The 16,955-nt window shown below is 40.2% G+C and overlaps 1 protein-coding gene across 6 annotated transcripts in view; it reads left to right on the top strand.

The window, feature by feature from the left end:
* GLI3 (GLI family zinc finger 3) overlaps positions 1-16,955 on the top strand; it is a 326,969-nt gene that overhangs the window by 85,091 nt on the left and 224,923 nt on the right. Inside the window, exon 1 of one of the 6 annotated variants that reach the window (XM_075315146.1) lies at positions 7,913-7,993. The exons of the other annotated variants lie outside the window; for them this stretch is intronic. The gene's annotated coding sequence lies outside the window, so the exon portion shown is untranslated. Of the gene's footprint in view, positions 1-7,912; positions 7,994-16,955 lie in introns of those variants that run through there. 6 annotated transcript variants of the gene reach the window in all.

The following is a 16,955-nucleotide window of genomic DNA, read 5'->3' as shown; positions in this document are numbered from 1 at the left end:
AAGTAGCCACCTTTTGCTTTCAATACTACTTTGCTCACTCTTGGCATTCTCTTCATGAGCTTCAAGAGGTAGTCACCGGAAATGGTTTTCCAACAGTCTTGAAGGAGTTCCCAGTGATGCTTAGCACTTGTTGGCTCTTTTGCCTTCACTCTGCGGTCCAGCTCACCCCAAATCATCTCGATTGGGTTCAGGTCTGGTGACTGTGGAGACCAGGTCATCTGGCATAGCACCCCATCACTCTCCTTCTTAGTTAAATAGCCCTTACACAGCCTGGAGGTGTGTTTGGGGTCATTGTCCTGTTGAAAAATAAATGATGGTCCAACTAAACGCAAACCGGATGGAATAGCACGCCACTGCAAGATGCTGTGGTAGGCATGCTGGTTCTGTATGCCTTCAATTTTGACTAAATCCCCAACAGTAGCAAAGCACGCCCACACCATCACACCTCCTCCTCCATGCTTCACGGTGGGAACCAGCCATGTAGAGTCCATGCGTTCACCTTTTCTACAAAGACACGGTTGTTGGATCCAAAGATCTCAAATTTGGACTCATCAGACCAAAGCACAGATTTCCACTGGTCTAATGTCCATTCCTTGTGTTCTTTAGCCCAAACAAGTCTCTTCTGCTTGTTGCCTGTCCTTAGCAGTGGTTTCCTAGCAGCTATTTTACCATGAAGGCCTGCTGCACAAAGTCTCCTCTTCTAGAGATTAGAAGGTGTGTCCAAACTTTTATTCTGTACTGTATATATAAACACTTATCTAATACAAAGTATCATAGTTCTGTATTCTACATATAAGACCTTATATGCTGTAGTCACAATAAACCTTTCACTACCTCATCTTTGGCAATAGAAGTGGAGAGGATATTTATGCAAAAAAGCCCCGAATGCCTAATACTCCCTGACAATTATCCTGGTGTGGATGCCAGCCGTGCCAAGAATCAAAGTTGGCAACAAAGCAACAGGGGCATATTTCTAAAGACTAACATACACACAAATGACTAAAGGAGAGTCATGTACGCTAGCATGCCGATAGTTTACTGTGTGACTAGAATTGTAAAATGTCTGATGATGGACACAACTTTCAGTATGCTTCACTTTAGAGAGGTGGAAGCTTAGAATTCAGACCTTCTAAACTTCTCTATATAATCATGGTGTGGTTTCATCCTGAATCATTTTTATCTATTGTATGATAAAGACCAGTAAGTTTTAAGGAAAGTGGGTGAAATATACTAGGAGAACCTTTTTCTTCAAGCAGCCAACTTGTCTATACTATACTCCAAATTTGAATAGGGCAGAGATGTGCACACTTGACCTATTCTCACTCTTTATCTATGGGACGTCCAAAGCCAAGAAATTTACTGAGGGTTTGAACTCTGGGCTTCTTATCAATCCCAAGAACAGAGCTCTGAAATCTGGGAACCACTGGAGAAACCGCTGGGCTCAACTATATCCAAACATCCCATAGACAATGAAAGGAGTGGAGGTCAAGCATTTGTACCCCCATTCTGTTCAAATCTTTGTTTTTTCAGTGCCCTATCCTTGGGTTTTAGAGCCCAGTTCTTGGGATTGCTGGGGGGGGGATTCCAGCAGTCGTACCCCAGCCATCGGCAACTTTCCGATATTCTAAAGATAGCGGATAACTTACAGTTTTGGGGATAATTGTTAAAAATTATAAATGTATATTCCCACAACATTTTTTAATGTGGATTTATGAAGTCCACCAACATGCCTCTCTTGTTTTCCTAGAGAAATCCAGGTTTCCATTTACCGTATATAGCTTCTGAAGATTCTGCAAGTGAAAACCAATTCAATAATAGGGCCCCTATTGAAGCGAAAAATCAATTGTGTGATCATACTCCAAGTGATGTTTCTAGAGGAAAAGCTGATATAGAGCAAGTGGCATACAGCATCAAGAATAACAACAGTTGTCAAGAAATGGAAAGGTTGCTTATACATCTTTCGTGTTCTTAGCGATCTTTTCAGTCAAACAGTTTACATATACTATATTCTCTAATACATTATTTTACTCTTTAGATAAGAACTGGAAAAAATGTAATCTAATGACATATTTACAACATTCCAGTGGTCAAGTCGCACAGAATTTTGCTGTGATGAACCAATATTCTGTATTTAAAAGGGTTTTCACGCTTGACTGTTGTAGTTAAACTGCTTATTGCAGAGCTAATTATCAGGTTTAAGCAGCTTGAGTAGGTTTTAGTCCTAGGTAAAAAAAAAATCCCACAGCCTCCCTTGTGTTAACCCTTTTCGTGCGACAGTGGTTATTTCCATACTTTTGCAGAGTTAGACCCAGAAGGGCTTAGGCTCATCTATTTTCCCCGTAGGTTTGAAATATCCCATATGATGAGTCTAACTGTTACTCAGTGATAAGAACAACTGCATGGATAAGAATGGCATGTTGTAAACCCTGCGGGACATTTTTCTTTCTTCCTATGTTATTTATTTATACTTTGGATAACCCCTTTTGATGTGGTTAATTAGCTGCTGGAAATAAATGGTGACTAGTAGTGTTAATGGAAGCTCTGTGAAATGCTTATACAAAACCCCTATGTAAACTGATGAAAGAGAGAAAAAAGGACACCTACACCACACTTCATACAGCTCTCCAGAAATGAAGACCTCCTGTTACGTATCAATATAGTCATGTAAATCTGCAGGATGTCAGATTAGGGTGTAGTAGGCTCATCAGAAAAACTGCTGCATATGCCCACTCACTGGCAGACAGACAGAAAAGGGCCCCTGTGCAAGAACAGCATATGGGCTCTTTGTAGCAAGATAGGTCATCAAAATGCACAGTTCTACTTGGTTTGAAGGTGGAACTGGGCCCCACAACCTCTTGGGCCCCTGTGCGGCTTCACAGGTTGCACCAATGATATTTATGAGCCTCTGCCACTTTTTATTGTGTTGTTCTGAGAGACTCAGCATCAGTGTTATGGCCAAAATTCCTGTCCTACCTTTGGATTTAAGAGCCACGCTAATAGTATTATAGGGATCTATGATGATGCTTTTTGGGGTCGATAGACGGCATTCAAGTTAAGACCTGCAGATATAATACAAATGGTAACCTGCGCTCACATTGTTGTAGCTACTGAGCACCTTATGTATAAATTCTCCATGGAATGTATTCCTAGCTATATTTTACAGTATATATAATGAATTCAAACCTTCAATTTCCTTGATTTCATCCCATATATTTGTTGTCGTTCAGAATATAAATATACTCCTCACCATTGAAATTTCAACACCAAGAAGGAAAGTCCTGGAGATGTGGAAAATCACAGGATGTATAGACATATTATCGATATGCAAATGATGAAAAAATGGAAACAACATTTTCAAAACTTCTCAATTTATTCAGTATCAAGTATGAGCTCCCATGCAGAAGTACACGCACTTACACGCCTTGGCATACTAATAAGGAGGTTATTAATGGTTGCCTGAGGAATGTTGTGCCACTTCGACATGTAAGTCATGAAGATTCACTGATGGAAGCAATTGCAAACCAATGACGTCTCCGATGTGGTCGATGGAGAGTCAGAAGACATTGCAGGCCATAGTAGCACGTTTACACTACACAGGCTGCTCATAGTAGCACAAGAAACTTGCAGTCTGGTGCCTTGTGTTGAAAAATGGCTCCAGGACACTTTGGAGAAATGGCTATACCACTAGCTCCAGGACCAAATTGATGTAACACTGAGCTGTTAGTGTACTTAGAAAGAAGAGTCTGTCTACTGTGCCTTATGCCTCTTTAAACCATAATCCTAGGGGTAGTGGGTGTAACATTCCATTGTAAAGGCCTCTTCATGGCGTTACCATCATGGTCTCCAGTTGGTGACCAGAGGCTGAAATGAAGGTATATCCTCTTCGATGACGAGTCCTCTTTTATCGTTAATGCAATAATACTGGAGATTGGTCATAATTCTATGATTTTTTCTTCTAAAGGCCGCTTTACACACTACGATATCGGTACCGATATCGCCAGCATGCGTACCCGCCCCCATCGGTTGTGCGACATGGGCCAATCGCTGCCTGTGTCGCACAACATCGCCCGGACCTGTCACAAGGACTTACCTTCCCTGCGACGTCGCTGTGACCGGCGAACCGCCTCCTTTCTAAGGGGGCGGTTCGTTCAGCGTCACAGCGACGTCACAGCAGCGTCACTGAACCGCCGCCCAATAGAAGCGGAGGGGCGGAGATGAGTGGGGCGAACATCCCGCCCATCTCCTTCCTTCCGCATTGTGGCCGGGACGCAGGTAAGGTGAGGTTCCTCTTTCCTGCGGTGTCACACGGAGCGATGTGTGCTGCCGCAGGAACGAGGAACAACTTCGTTACTGCTGCAGTAACGATATTTGAGAATGGACCCCCATGTCACTGATGAGCGATTTGCACGTTTTTGCGACGATGCAAAATTGCTCATAGGTGTCACACGCAACGGCATCGCTAAAGGGACCGGATGTGCGTCACAAATTCCGTGACCCCCAACGAGATCACTTGAGAGATGTCGTAGCGTGTAAAGCCCGCTTTAGTGTTGCAAATTCAATGTTGAGGAATGTATATTATAGCCCCGATTCAAGAAAACTGATGGGGTGCATGGCAGGCTTGAAGAACAGTGTTCTTGAATAAAATGTGGAAAATTCATTAAGAGGCCACAACTCCTTCCCATTAAGCTCATTTGGTCCTGTAAAAAAAAAAATCACAGCATGCACTGTTCTCTTCCATGTCTCATATCAGACTCCTATACAAGTTTATGAGTGTGCAAAAAAGTTACAAGTGAATAATCTGTGTAACATCTAATGAATTGCCATTATTAACCTAGGAAAGTGTTGATGTATATGTAGAAATGTCCCACGGATCCCCCACGGATGTAAAACATGGACGCACATATGGCACATGGATGACAATATGGATGAATATTTTCCATATGCTTGTCTGGCCCCTGGCCTATGGGTGATAAGAGGTGAACATAGCAATACATAAAGAATAGGACATTTTGAATTAATGGAGTAGATTATTACAGGTACAAGATCGTTTTTAGAATAGTAATGTATAAAATTACAGTGGTCACTTTTTTGTTATTATTATTTTTTAAGCCATTGCATTTGTTTTATACTAATCTCAGCTAAGACACTGATATTAATCCAAAAGAAAATCACTTTAGCGTTATCAGTTGAAGAAATCATGACATGGAAAGACCCGAAATGTTTATGCCCAGCACTTATGGAAGCCAGATGTTAGCGCAGGAAGAACTGCTACTTTCAGAAAGAACAGATGGGTGTGTTGATAAATGTAAAAATACAATACTGAAAACAAAACCTTATTCACTAAAGAGCCTCTTTTAAAAAATGTTGTCCTTACCTTTAACAGATGTCATATGGTAACGGGAAAATCTTAGCCTTTAACCTTTTTAATGCGATTTTGCATCTGAAAATGCTAGTCTTACATCATTTAAATCAATATAACATGTAATGTGGTATCTAAAGCCAGGTTCAAAGTGAATGTTACTTTATAGGACATTGATATTTATAGGTTTTAATATGATTCATTTTTAAAGATGTCTCAGTATTGCTTTTAAAATAAAAAATAGAACACACTGAAGATTTGCTACAGATTAAAAATTAATATCTTGGAGAAAGCCACTGACCAAGTAATCTTATTAATCAATGATCAGGAAACTTACGGAACTCCTAATAGCAAAAATTGAGATATCCATTCATCAAAAATCGGGATAACATTCAGCAGACCCTTGAAGAAATTCAACAAGTAGAAGATCTCATTGAATGTGTCCAAAATGGATCAGTGTTAGTATTGTATGTTAAGTAACTTGGCAACATCTAAAGGGGTTCTACTCACTAAACCTTCCAACTTGTTCTCAATATAGGAGGCGAGTTAAGTAACAAATTTATTTTCCCTGAATTCAATTTATGTTAAATGGGGTTTCCCTGGCAAAAAAACCCTGTATATATTATATATATATATATATAAATATATATATATTCAACAGAAGTTCCCCTGATTTTCAGATATCCTCTTCAGTCCTAGGCACTGGCCCTCTACTAGACAAGAGTCAAAGAGTGAGAGCTTCTTGTGTCGACAGGCCATCAATGCTCTGTCTGAAGTTGGCTGGATGAGTGCTCATTTTATTAACCAAGCCAGCTGTACTGGCCAATGAATAGACAATGAGAGGCTGGCATAGTTATTGAAATGAGTAAATCAGCCAGCCCCCTTGACATACAACACTGGTCACATGTTGGCACAGGAAACGTTCTCCTCTGTTGAGCACATGGCTGAAAGTGGAGCTGCCTAAACTGGGACAGGAAAGCATTTGAAGACTGGATACCTGTGATAAAGCACATTACAAAGTTGGAGAACTTTTGGTTACGGTGTACTAAGAGCTGCTAAGGAGAAAAATCCTAGTATCAAAGCACTTGTTGACAGGTTCCTCCGTCTGTAGGAGTGGATAAGCCCCTGCTGTCAGACGGGATGAGAAAGGTGGCAAAAGATCATTGCCTAATGCATCACCTCCCAATGCTCTGGACATGGTAAACATAATGAACAATACTTTTTACTCTTTACATTGAGTCCTTAATCGAAAAATACATTTCTATAGCATGTCTAGTGAAAATATGCCAGAACTAATTTTTCTTTCAGTTGCATAAAAGTCATTTGAGATAGAATACTTAGGCAGATATCCATCTATAAAGAGTTTTCCGAGCACCTGAGTACACAGTGCTTCTTGGAGGTAGCTATGTCTGCTCCCATTTGTACAGTGTCATATATGCAGTGGCTGCATTGACAAGCTGCTACTTTTCTGGGATAGACTCATACACTGACTTTAGTGGCTGTGATTTAATGATGGAGACGAGTTTCCTTAGTAAACCAAATTTAGAGTACTGGAATGCTTATCTTATATCCAGACCCTGAACATAAAAGGCATTTTATACCAGCAATTGTTCATTTAATGAGCAATTGCAGAGTACAGGACGGCTAAGGGATTGAGCTACACGCACCATTATTGCAAGAAGTATTTCGAAATACCAGAAATAGGACGTAAGCTCTGATCAGGGAGAGTGTGAGCACAATTACCTTCTTTTCAAATCCTTCTGTGACACTGCGGGAGGAAAAAGGACTTTGAAACTTGAAAGGAAAGAGCTTGCTTTCAACCTCAAAAGCTAGGAGGAAAGGGCTCTGAAATTTGCTCAGTATTCCCAATTCACCATTAGCCTGTTTCTTCCTTTAGCCTCAAGGCATTCTCCGCTTTTTGAAAAGATGTTAAGAAATTCAGTCACAATAGAGAGCCTAGTTTTGAACATGTTTCACTCGGTCCATTGAGGTCTGGTCTTCAGCCTTTGTGTGGGGTGAATTGAGCTGAGCAGCTCTCTGGCTGGGGAGAGGTGAATGAGCAGTCTCTGTGCAGTCGCAAATTTGGCAAAGAATAGATTCCCTTACCTCTGTATGATAATATGCATTCCTATGCAGACCCTCTACCGGCAGGGTTTGCATGCAACTTGAGCTAAGGTAATGTCAAAGTGTTGCTTCGTAGCAACACTTGTCAAGTTTGCCTCATAGTTGAAGTTGCTGTTGACCCGCCATCAAAATGTTGCTGTTGACCTCTTTCAGAATAATGCAATAAAAAAGGATACAAAAGCCATTATTGATTTAACATAAGCCAAAATAATAAACCTTGCTCTAACCAACCCATTGAAACTGAAGAGCACTAGTTTGATTTAATGATAGCCGACTGACCCAAAAAAACAGGGAAGAATTGTTGAAGAGGGAGAGTTCACTAGCGGGAACTCCCCAGGAATACTAATGAGCTTGTTAAATTTAGCATGGTACCAAAGTCTTAATTCATCTAATGGGGCAGAGAGAGAAAGAGGGGTAGAGCCTGAGAAAGGACTGCATATCTGCACAAGTAGGACATGTCTTTGAAAGAATTAACCCGTACTGAGAGCCACGCTGATTTTCCGTGTGATTGTGAGTATTCTCTATTATTCTGGTCTAGACTTTACAAGTTTCCAACTGTTGTAAAATAATATTGATATCCCCCGGTATTGATGCCAACCTGTTGCATGCCTATACTACATACTTTATTAATATTATTGCTATGTATTTATTAGACGCATGTAGTATAACTATACTGGGAGCACGTTGGATGCCTCTTTGAAGTAATTTCCTCGACCATAAGGATAATTGAAGTTTTATGTATAAAGTAACTTTAGAAGTAACTTTTATGTGTAGTTTTTTATACATTATTTTAGTTGTTTTTATGTATTAAACATTCACTAAAGTCCATTGAAAATTGATAATTTCCTCCTGTTATTTGGTTTATTTACACCTTTGAGAAAACATAATACACCATATACCGCACTTCAGAGAGTTTCACAATGTTTCCATTCTGAAGACCATGTGTGTAGAAAAGTAGGAAATATGCTGAAGAAAAAAAAATGGAATGTCTTTCTTAAACTGTGAGGCATTCATCTGGGAAGAACATTTTAGCTGATCGGATGTTGCCTTTGCCTCTAAAGCTGTCTGCTGAAAAACCTGGACAAGCACTAACAGTTGTCTTGTGTTTGGCTGTCGAAATCTTTTGGCACTTACTGCCGGAGAAGTGGGCTGTTTGCTTACATTTTTGCAATAGACTCCCACTTGTTGCCATGGCGGACAGTATGTTTCTGTCAATAATTTGGCTTGGCGCAGCCTGTCTACACATCCTCTTAAAAATCTTATTGAACAATTCAGTTCAGCAGAACAAGATTAGGCAGCTTTCGTCTTTGGCCAGCTGAAGTGCCGGCTATACTTACAGCAGGCAGAATTATTGCTGGGGAAGTTACTTCTCACTGCTACCACAGAGAGAGAGAAAAAAGTCTTGCAAATCCCTCAGCTATTTGTATTCTGGAGTGCGTGCACTGTCAAGTTTATATCTGCTGCTTTCAAAGGCAACTGTGTGATGTGGCGACACGGTAAACTCTTAACATAATGTTTGCCTGATGGAAGTCTACAGCAAATCCTCCAACATTACCAGCTAGTTCTGGATAGTATTGATGGCATCCTTTTGCCTTTTTCCCCAATTGGTTTTGGAAATTGTTGGATGATTCTAGGTGCTTTTTCTTGAAGGATCATGGAGTTGGAGGATGAAGCACAATGAAGATTTTACAAATTACAGAAATAATGTTACTATATTTTTCTGAAGTTGTAATAAATTAATTGTATCTAATGAGTTTTTTTTTGCCATCCTACGGAATGTTTTCTTTTTATCTCCCATATACGTGTTTTCGAGATTGATGAACACACGTGTCTGGCAGCATATGTGCCTGGAAGAACATCTGCCTCAGTGCACAATATTAATATCACATAGGACAGATTGTTCTTGATATGTTATAAATATATTCTTAATCTCTAGGCTTCTTTGACATGACTATAAAGTCTCTTAAATTCTGTGAGGTCTGCATGTGTGGAGAGGCTCTGTAACTAAACCCACTGCATATATGGCTGATCCAATGTATAAGTGGTAGAAATTTAGCTACAAAAAATAGCTTAATATCCCAAAAAATGTATTTGCAGATTTAAAATGAAAAACAGGTTCATCTTAAAACCAACATGCTGTGGCTTGTGTGCAGCAATGGCCATGGCTACGCGTTTCGGTATCCTAATGAGATATTAGCTTGGACCAAAGATATTTTTCTTGACCAAAATCCAAAGCCATTGGCCAGCTATTTTTTAGAGCTGGATTTCAACCACTTATACCTTGGATCCTTCGTGTCTGTCAGAGCGAGTCCTGTGCTCCAACCACGAGTTGCAACATTGGTGAAGCTGGCTTACATTCGCTTCCTCGTTTGATATACGGCTGATGCTGGCTGTGTTACACAGCCGGCATGTAACTGTAATAACAAAGAACAGTGAACTCCAGATTCTGCTGTTTAATCGTTTAGAACTCTCTGACAGCAGGATTTAAAATGAGCAGTCACAAGAGCTTCTATCAGCCCCCTATGACGTGATTGTTGGGTGTTGATGGGTTACCATGGAGCTGAAGGCCTGCTGATGGACCCCAAGGTTGCAATTTTGGTTCTCCTCTGAAGTCTAGCCACAGGCTGAGCTTTAAAGACTATAACTTACGCTATAATACTGTGGTGCTGAAGTATATAGTGTAGGGTATCAAAAGTAAAATATATCTCAAAAATGTTTTAAGAATAGATTTTTTTATACAAAAATTTGAAGCACCTCACTTTTCCCCCATTAAAAATAAAGGAATAAAAAAAGTACATATTTTGTTTCACTGTATCCATAAAAGTCTTGTCAATAAACAAAAAGAATAATTAGTTTGTATAGGGGATTGGGTCCTTCATAGGAAAAAAATAGAAACAATCAAAGCATTGTATATATCCTGGTGCCTCACAACACCTATGCTGCATGACACCTCCCCATGGCACCAGGCCACACCGCCCCACTGACACAAAACCACCACAACAATGGCCGCCACACAGCACCAGCACTCTGTTAAAGGAGCTGTACACTCACTTTCCACAGTGTGTGAACTGGGAGCAAAAATGGCAGAACCCCTCTTTGCAGTCTCCTCCCATTTGGCACAGGTGTTTTTAATTAGCAGGAGACTGCAAAAGGTGTCTGCCTTTTCTTTGCTCTCAGTTTACATACTGGGAGCTGGTGAAAGGTGAGTTATTCAGCTCCTTTTCCAAGCTGTTTGTGCTGTGTGGTGGCCATTTTTGCGGTGATTTTGTGTCAGTGGGGCCTGGAGTCATGGGAATTGAGCCTTGCAGCATGGGTGCTGTGAGGCAACAGGTCACCTGCCCTGCTGGTGCATTGTCGCTATGATGGTGGTTGGCACACGGCGCCGCACCTTTAAGGCATTAGAGTTAGGGACCAACTCAGAGGTTCACCGTGACGTGGCAGTGGCTTCATACAGTCTGATCAGCATGTTAAACCAAGAACCTCATGTTCAGCTATTTAAATTTTGCCTAGCGGCTTTAGATCAACTTATGAATTTTGAATGTGCGTCCATGTCTTTTTCTACTACTATGTTGTTATTAAAACTGTCAGCTCCATTGACACAAAAATAAAAAAAATGTTAAAAAATAAATTTCTTGAAAAATAGCAACAACTTTTTTTAATCACGCCTCATCGACAGAGCAACCCAGAAGTGGAAGATCAGGAGAAGTGGAAAAAGCCATCAAGCATCTTGGAAAAACTCTAAAGCTTTATTATGAAAAATCCATAAAAAACATGCAGTGAATAAAAAGCTCAGCTTGAAGACAAGGGTCTACGTGTTTCGGGTCTAAATATAGTACTGGCCCTTAATCATGACAAGTTCTATATTTAGGCCCGAAACGTGTAGACCCTCGTCTACACGCTGAGCTTTTTATTCACTGCATGTTTTTTATGGATTTTTCACAATAAAGCTTCAGAGTTTTTCCAAGATGGTTGCTGGCTTTTTCCACTTCTCCACTTCTCCTGATCTTCATTGTTACCCAGGATTCGGCCTGATGTGCCTGGCATCGTCCACTATTTTGTGATATATATAGGTCTTGGTGAGCTGTGATAACATATCTTTTTTTGTCCAGAAGTGGAAGAACTGCTCTGTTAGTGTGAAGAGGCAGAATCACCAGCAGGAACAGTCCGTTACCGCTAGGAACTAGCGTTGAGTAGAACAGGCAAGTAGTTAGTAACTACCTACTTGTCAGTTCTTGAGAAAAAAAATAAAATAGCTCCAGATAACCCCTTTAAGAGTGACCACTGATATACGTGGCACAGAGCAGGATAGCACTTATCTGAAGTCCTCTCCTTCTTGACTTTTGTCTGGCACACTGTGGATATGTATTCTGAAGCTTTCCCAAATTACTCGTTATGCAAGTCATGTAGCAATTTCGGAAATATATTTATGAATAAATTATTTTACCCACCTTCTAGTTGTGCTAAGTTATAGCTTGTATCATAGTGCCCTCTAAGGCTGTGTTCACCAGTTGCAGATATGATGTGGATTTTTCAAAAGCATATCTACATGTTTTCCGCAGCAGAGTTAGGGCTTGTTCACACTTTGTGTTTCCTACCCCACCCCACCATCAACATATTTTTGACACAAACCCCCCCCACAATATTTTGCTGTACCAGCAAAGTGAGTAATTTTTGAAATCTCATACACTTAATGCTTATTTTTTCTTTGCAGATTGGAATCAATTTTAAATCTGCAGCATGTCAATTCTTTCAGCGTTTTTGAAGTGTTTTTCACCAATTCAAATAGAAAACACATAAAAAAACACCTTTAAAAATGTGCTTATATTATGCAGCGTTTTTTTTCCTGCCAAAAGACAAGTTATGGGTGCAGAAATGTATTCTGCAAATACTTAATGTGCACATACCCTTCCATTTGGGTTTTACTTTGTTTTTTGTTGCAGATGTGGTGTATATTTCAACATTTGTATTTCAAACAGTGAAAGCTACACAGATTCTGCACAAGGAATTAACATACCGTGGATTTAAAAATGTGACAGATATCGATATCCAATCGCATTACACACAGGAACAACTCAGCATGTGAATACGATAAAAGGGGGGATTCCCATGCTGCAGATGTTGTTGCAGAAATTTCAGTGAATGAAAATTAGTTTCTATTAGGGATGAGCGGACCTGTGGATCTTTGGATTCATACAAACTTTAGTTAAAAGTTTGGTTTGGTACCCAGCCTTGACCTGAATGTGACCCCAGACCCCACAACCCATAGAAGTTAATCCCCAAATTTTGTGCTATAAAATGGTTATAGTAAGGACTAGGGAAATGCAAAATGGGGGTAAGAATAGTACAATTGCCCTTCAAATAAATGTGCACAGGAAATAAATAAATCATTTTACAAAATGGGATAAGGTCAATCCTATTTTTGATAACCAGCCAAGGTATTGCAGACAACTGCAAGCTGCGGCCCTCAGATGTCTGCTTTACCTTGGCTTGTAATCAAAAATAGAGACGATCCCATGCCGTTTTTAAAAATTAGTTATTTATAAATAAACAAATAAAAAATGGTGTGGGGTCCCAATAATTTTTGAAAACCAGCCTAGGTAAAGTAGACAGCTGGGCACTGGTATTATCAGACTGGGAACACCATGATTATTTGGCCCTTCCCAACCTAAAAATACCAGCCCACAGTTGCCCTAGAAGTGGCGCATCCATTAGATATACCAATTCTGGTGCTTTGCCCAGTTCTTCCTGATTGCCCTGGTGTGGTAATATTTTGGGGGGTTGATGTTAGCTGTCAATTGGCACATCTAACGTGATGCACCACTTCTGGGGCAGCAGTGGGCTGCTATTTTTAGGCTGGCAAGGGCTTAATAACCATGGGCCTTCCCAGTCTTATAATACCAGTGCCCAGCTGTCTACTTTACCTTGGCTGGTTATCAAAAATAGTTGGGAGCCCAAGCCGTGTTTTTAAAATAATTTATTTTGAAAGAAATTATTTAAAAAACTGTGTGGGGTCCCCTCTATTTTTGATAACAAGCCAAGGTAAAGCAGACTGCTGAGGGCTGCAGCCTGCAGTTCTTTGCTTTACCTTGGCTGCTAATCAAAAATAGGGGGGACCCCACGCCATTTTTTTTATTTTATTTAATTTAATAGGTTTCTAACAGCATCCAGACATTTTTCCCATGCCAAAAGGCTTGTTGATTGGCTGTGCTGCAGCCTTTCAACAAACTTTATTCAATACCCGAACTGCAAACTCAATCACAGACTTCCGTTAGAAGTCAGTATTCCGGTCCGAGTGCCTATCTCTAGGGGTCTGATACAAACCCCAAACTTTACAGTTCGAGTTTGCTCATCCCTATTTTCTATTCAGCTAAATGGTGCTGTTTCAAATAAATAGGACCGAAGTTTCCCCAGCAAATCGAAATGTGAACCATTAGTTAAAATTCATTCAGTTTGCTGTTATTGTAAAATGTTGTGGATTTTACATGCAGAATATTAGCACATAAAATTTGAATAAAATATGTGATGTAAATCTAACTTAAAGCAGTTGTCCACTAATTTGACAACCCCTTCTCATTCACCATGTTTTCCTCTGTTAAAATATAACACTTACACTCACCTCAATTCCGACGCAGTTCCAGTGATGTCGGCACTCGTTATCCAGGGTTGATGCTGGCTTCACTCTGCCCGTCTTTGGACAAATCATACATGAATAGTAAGTGAGCAGCCAGCCGCTGTTCTGACTTCTTGATGTGCAATCCGTGCAAAGGCGAGGACGTGGTCCTGAAAAAAGAGTGGTGACATCACTGGAACAGCAATGGCACGGGAGGTGAGTATAAGCTTTTTTATTTTAACAAAGGTGCAAACATGGTGAATGAGAAGGGGTTGTCCAAGTTGTGGACAATCCCTTTCAATCAAGCTCTGTGTAGTTATCGAATTAAGCATGAAATAACTGTTCCTGTCAATTTTAGGAACCCAGGTAAGTTGTTAGGGTTGTATTTGACAATAATCTTACTATTCATGATCTGGTAAATGTAAATGCCACACTAGGATATAATATATTTGTTTAAAACCTTAGTGGGATTCTAAAATTTTACACATGCATGATCACATTGTATTGTGGGCCAGATCCAAGACTGATGTTTGACATCATTTGGCGATGGGTTTTGGAAGAATCAATAATAACAAATAAAAGGGAGGTTTTTGGAGCATTCATGAGATATCACATTTCATAAAAACAGCTATAAAAATGTTAGAGCATTGTCGTGCAGAGTCAAAAAGTTTAGCGCTCCATCAAAAAGTTGGAGACTCCAAAAATCTATCTATACTTCATCCTCATTAACCGTGAACCATCACTCACAGAATCTAATTTTTTATCATATACACAACTTCTTAAACATTACCAAGTTAATCCTGGGCATTATTTTGGATAATAAAATGATTTCAGTATTTGAGAACATGTGCTAGCATTGTAAGTCTAATTTAAGAGAAGTTTAGCGCAGCCAAATACATCAACATAATTGCTAAAATGAGTCCAAGTATAGCTGTTAATTTCAGAAGAAACCTGGATTTCATTTCCATGATTTCAGCTACAATTAAGGGATGTTATTTGTGATGTTATGATAAAACAGAACAGGACTTAATTACATCTTTCAATCAATGCTCTCAACATGAATTAATCACAGTTTATTGAATCATGGTTTTTAACAAAAACAGCCTTGAAAGAGGTTAAGACTGTAGGATATAAAAAGCAGAACTACCACAATCATCATATAAAAACGTCTCCACTATATGTTAGAAAATGTGGAAAGCATTTTCACACAAGGCCTAGAGCTTTTCTGCTCGTGTCCCTGAAACAACACTTCCTGCCCAGAACAGCAATGCTGTACATTAACTATCTCTATCAAGAAGGTTAACTAGCTTAAATAATACTAAGTATTAAAGCCCCAGTGCACAGACTAAAGTCGGACGGATCTGCCGATATCGGTAGGATCAGCCTATCTAATGTGTATATAGGGGCCTCCCGACTTAGACTATGCTGGCGGAGAGAAGGATCCAGCATAATCCATTTCAGCGGCCAGTTCTTTGGAGAGAACGAAGCCTTTGCCAGGGAAGTCTGGCAGCAGCTGTCACCTAGAGGACATAGGAGTGCCCGGCCAAGTATTCCCATGTATGGGGAAGTCAAGAGATAAAGCTGTTAGCCGAACGATCCTTCATGCTACAGATATCTAATGTGTATAGAGGCCTCCCGACTTAGACGATGTTGGCGGAGAGAAGGATCCGGAATGTTGAATTTCAGCGGCCAGTCCTTTTTTTCTTCCTACAGAGAAGCCATTGCCAGAGGAGTCTGGTGGCAGCTGTCACTTAGAAGACATAGGAGTGCCCGGCCAAGTATTCCCATGTATGGGGAAGTCAAGAGATAAAACTGTCAGCCCAATGATTGTTCATCAACAGATATTTAATGTGTATAGAGGCCTCCCGACTTAGACGATGTTGACAGAGAGAAGGATCCAACATGATGAATTTCAGAGGCCAGTCCTTTTTTCTCTTCCTGGAGAGAAGCCGCTGCCAGAGAAGTCTGGCGGTAGCTATTACTTAGAGGACAAAGAAGTGCCCAGCCAAGTATTCCTGTGTATGGAGAGAGAGCTTTTGGTAGTTCTGCATTATATATGTGCATGACATGACATAGAAACTATGGGGCCTATTAATTAAGACTATAAGTCAGTCTGGATCCTAGGCACACTGGCGTAAGATATGGCACATCTTTCACCAGTCACAGAAATAACCGACAACCAGAGTATTGTCTATATCTGACTTTTGTGGCATAAATTATGATGAATTTGTCAGTCAGCATTCAGCCATTCCCCATCAACATAAGATCCACTGACATTTTAAAAAATTGGTGTAAGGCTATCTGCGCATGCTGCGGATTTACCGCAGATTTTACCACGGATTTGCTGCAGAAAATGTGTCTTAACATTTCTGCCGTCATTCCCCAGCAAAACCTTTGGGTTTAAAAAAATGCTGTGCGCACACTGCGTTTTTTTATACCTGCGGATTTACCTGCGGAATTTTCGCTGCGGAATTAATGTGCATGTCACTTCTTTTCTGCAGGTGCCTGCGGTTTTTGCCATAGATAATGGTAAAAATCCACAGAGACCAACCTGCAGAAAAACTGCGGCGAATCCGTGCGCACAAAACCGCGGCAAAACTGCATGTGGATTTTGTTGCGGTTTTGGTGCGTTTTTTACCACAGGTGCAGGATTCTTTCAGAGGGTCCGGATTTTCCTTAAGAAAAAGTCAATTTCTAGTGTGCACATGGCCTAAAGCTCCAAAAATTAAAATTTTGGGGAAATCACGAGCTGTACAAAAAATTGCCACATTTGAAAGTTTTCTGGTGCAAAGCTTTTTTTTATTAGTTCTAATACTGAGGTCTGCTTACTAAAGAATAAGTGGGAAGAGGTTTACTGCAAGA

Source organism: Anomaloglossus baeobatrachus, chromosome 6, assembly GCF_048569485.1.
Source record: "Anomaloglossus baeobatrachus isolate aAnoBae1 chromosome 6, aAnoBae1.hap1, whole genome shotgun sequence".
NCBI classification, from domain to species: domain Eukaryota; kingdom Metazoa; phylum Chordata; class Amphibia; order Anura; family Aromobatidae; genus Anomaloglossus; species Anomaloglossus baeobatrachus.
Note: the sequence above shows the minus strand (reverse complement) of the source record. Positions and strands in the feature narration are given on the sequence as shown.